This window comes from Penaeus monodon, chromosome 15, assembly GCF_015228065.2.
Source record: "Penaeus monodon isolate SGIC_2016 chromosome 15, NSTDA_Pmon_1, whole genome shotgun sequence".
Classification (NCBI taxonomy): domain Eukaryota; kingdom Metazoa; phylum Arthropoda; class Malacostraca; order Decapoda; family Penaeidae; genus Penaeus; species Penaeus monodon.
In genome coordinates this window covers 37008717-37013141 of record NC_051400.1, presented here as the reverse complement: position 1 = coordinate 37013141, position 4425 = coordinate 37008717, and positions in this window count along the sequence as shown.

Genomic DNA, 4425 nt, shown 5'->3' with positions numbered 1-4425 from the left:
TATAAAACATGAGAGGAATAATTTTCTAACCATGATGGAATTACTACAGGTTCCAAAACATGACCATGCCGTTCTTTTTTTGCTAGAAAACGAGGATGAGGAGTAGATGAGACGTATGAATTATTTAGACCAAACAATGTCAGAGGAAAACATGAGAAGGCTGCCACTTAAGAAACACGCAAACCTGTGGCAAGAGCAATAAGGAATATTGCTTTGTGAAACACATCCATAGAAGATGAACTTACAGAATACCGATATGATGAGAGATCAAGAATTTTCTGTAGAGACCATGATGGAATATTATTACGAGTTGGAGGTCGCCTTTGGAAGGATAATATACAAAGCAATTCTATGGATATTTCATCCTTTTCTATTCCAAAGTAGTAGATGGTGCAAACGACTGAGAATGGAATGAATAGGAAGCCGAATGAATAAATATATTTTGAGATATAGACTTAAATTTTCTCTCTCTCATTATGAAATAGAATCTCTGATGCTTTTGGGAGAGTCTTTGAACGGGAGGGCCTTGTTTGTTTATACAATAAACCGTTGCAACATTTTCTGGCAGAACTTGAATTGACATAACTAGGAAAGAATTTCCCAGATGCAGATGATAACCACTTGTAGTTCCTTTACACGTATATGCCTTCGTCTCATTGATTTTCTCTAAAATCCCGATCCTTGGTGACCACTTGATGACTGGTAGCCCCATCCCCAGTCTAATGTATCTGTTGTTAGAGTTTAAAAAAGGAATTTTGGGAACCCATGGAGACCGACATTAGACGTTTCCTCCTCAGCCACCAACGTAGATGGGAGTGGATGTGACGAGGAAAAAGTACCATTTTGTCTCGATTGTTTGAAGTGAACGCTGCACGTCCTCCGAGTTGGAGACACCTTAGATGAATTCTCCCAAAGGGAATTATTTCTGCATGATTTAATGACCCCAGAAGACTTTCCCACGACGAATTCGTTGATTGACAAAAGATTTCGGAACATTTTTTTTCCAGTACTTTTTCCGGCTGATTTAACTCAGGACAGATGTTCCTTGTTTTGTGTCCCATTGGAGCCCCAGCCACTGTAGTGACATTGTTGGTTCCAGGTGCGATTTTTGTAGATTGAAAAGGAGACCCATGGAGGTACCCACCTCTAGTGTGTGGCTTAACAACCTTTTGCAGTCTTCGTGTGACTGTCCAATTATGAGCCAATCGTCGAGAAATGTTAACACATGAACTCCTTGGAGTTTTCTTCCCACAGGTCGCATTTTGTAAATACCCTTGAAGTTGTGTTCAGTCTGAATGGAAGGATGCAAAATTGATGTCTTCTCCCCTACTGACACTCCTAGTTATGGCCTGAATCGAGGGTGTAAGGAAATATGCCAATAAGTATCTTTTAAATTGACTGAAGCAAGATCTACCCCTTGTAATATCAGACGTACTTGAGCCACAGACACCAACAGAAACCGGTATGGCTGAATAAACTTCAGTCGACTTATATCAAGGACGAGTATCGACACTGAAGAATCCTTCTTTGGTACTTCGAATAATCGGTTTAGAAATATTCATTTTCTGAAGGTCAAAGGAAACGACCCACTGAGCCCATCCCGTGGGCCATGGCTTTTGCTAACACAGGAGTTGGCCCAAATTGAGAATGTCACTTTTTTCCTGGACGAAAAAAAAATCCGGGAATTGCCTCGGCAATTACTGAAAGATAACTTCTCATTTACATGTATTGTATAATTTTGAAAACGGAAACTATTGATTTAAAAGCTGCACCTTCCAGCTTTCAGAGTGATCTATAAAAGTATGGGAAGATCCTGTTGAATAACTGCATTGATGACGTCCCCGTGAAGTTAAGGAGCGCTTAGGAGAATTTAACTTTAGAAGTTGATGGTGCATGATGCGATAACTGGAAAAAAAATGTTTGGAATCTTAACTTCCACAGGTTGTGGTATCTCTTTAATCAGAGACAGAACTATTTTTTTCATCTCCACAAGGTGGTCGATGAAAAGGTTTGTTACTCAAGAGATTTGATTTAATTTTCATCAGATTTTTAGGAATCGTGCTTTTACGTAGTCCTAATCTCTTTACCACTGCTTCTTCTAGAAGTTGCAAGATTGGACATAACCTCTGATACCTTCTTAAAAATCAACCCAGAACCAAAGCCAGGATTCTGGCAAGTTGCTTTTTTCTGACAGTAATAGAAGTTGAGCAAGTATTAACACTATCGATAAAGTATTCAATGACTGTCGAGCGGTGAAGCAGGCTGTATAATCCGCCAACAAGAATCTGTTGTCGGGTATTCTTAATCGAGGAGAAAATTTCTAGAGCTGAAAGAAACTGAGAAAGTATCATTTGTTCAGAATCCATAGGCCACTGTAGACCACACACAGATGACACAGGCCCTGCAGTTTAACTAGGTTTAGCAGCATATTTGTGTGTAGCGCGAACAAGCCACCAATTCCGTAAATCGTCCACGGGTATTAAAGGTGATATCTGAGGAGTCAAAATGTGCGTGGCGAAGCCGGGCTGACTCGAAACGGACTAATGGAGATTCAGCTGGTGGTGTTACTAATGAAGTAATGGCTGGCAACGCTTGTGTCATGTGAGTTGTAGCTGAAGCACGCCGAACACATGAAATTTTTGGCGATACTTTCTTAGGTCGCCATAAAACACATTCTGTTCCCAAGTTCTCGAAGGTTCTGACTTCCACATAGTCAATAAGAACGAGATCTTCCTGACCTCCTTTAAATACTCTATCATAAACAACGAATTCTACAGCATTTTTTGCTCTACTTGCCAATGTGCTGGAATTTCCATCCAACTTCCACTTGGATGTCGAAGGAGCTCTTCTGCAACATGGCTAATTTCTAGTTTTGTATCATGTTTGTCTAAAGGAGAAGTCAAATTGTTCTTGTTGTAAGATGTCTGAATAGAACAGCTATATTCAGATTCAAGATTTTGACCTCTATCATTATGCCTCTGTGGCTGCGAAAGAGAAGATAAAATTCTTTTTCTGAGGAGGCGAGTAAACGCAGGATGTATCATTTGTTGATGACAAGGGACTTCCTGCAACTGTAAACGACCTTTGTGGTGAATTTTGAAAAGATTGACAGGATGAATGCTTTGAACTTTCATGCGATTTAGGTGAAAGTTCAATCATTTCAGTTAGTAACCCAATTAATCTTGTTCGCTTTTTGTCCCGAGATAAATGTTTTCCATGATAAGCCTTTCTAGGCGATTTACAAAAAGCTAGGGACTGAACTGGAATTGGTGAAGCAGAAACAGAAGATTCCGAGGAAAGCGCGACACCTTTTTGGCCACGTGAGGCTGAAGCCATGAAAAGCCTATAAAGTTCTGAAGATCCTCAAGGAAGAACAGATCCAGACTCTCTTGCCTTCCTAGCTGCTCTTAAATATTGTTTCTTGATTAGCTTCCGTTCTTTCGACAGAGGATCGTCTGGAAGTTGCATTTGGCAAGTTGAACATTGTCGAGGAACAACCCGAAGCACAGGGGTATGTTTAGGGCAATGATCGTGCGCTACAGATCTGAATCTTTTCCTGCAGGTCCTTCAGCAGTGTCCCCCCCCACACACACACACAAGAAAAAAAAAGCTCACTCATTATATGGGTGAAGTCTTTCTTTTTCCGAGAGATTATGGGTCCCTAAATTAGTTTAAATGGAAAAGGCCATGTTTCTCGCAGCTCGGAAATGGCCATGGGCCTTTTACGTAAGTAAGGGCATGCCACGAACCATTCGACTGTGGAAGAAAACGGTATCGTACAGCATGCCAGTTTCACTACTCCGCATATGCTGACTAACGGAGTGCTTGAAGTACTCAATGCACAATGAACGTCCATAGAATGCACTAAAAATATTGCCACATACGCTTAATACACTTTTCACTTCATGTTAACAATAGAAAATCCGCCAAGAGACGGAAGGTACTTACTATGATAACTGTAGATGTTATCAACCTTTGATATGTAGCAAACACCGTGAACCGATTTTTTTTTCTATACACCGGATATATATATATATATTTTTTTTTTCTGAAACTTGTAGCAAGCGCCCGTTCTCTTCAGCGATTTTGAGAAATCTGAGGTCAGCGAGCCGGTGCGCCGTGTGCGTAAGGACTAGTGGATTCGAGTAATGGGCAATTACGGCAGTTGATGGATGGGATTGTTCTGTTTTTTCGTTCTTGTGGGCCGTTGTTTATTTTAACAACGACGACTCAACTCAGTTGGGAAGTTCCGATTATGCTTTTGTCGTAGTCGCTACAGCATCTTGATACCAGGCCGGAGACAGAAAATGGATGTAATTGATGATACTAATGATCAGAGTGCATAAAAGAACCTTTTTTTTGGTCATAAGAATTAAAAATAAAAACTTGATTTTTTAAAGATTTTAAACTTAAATTTGAACAAAC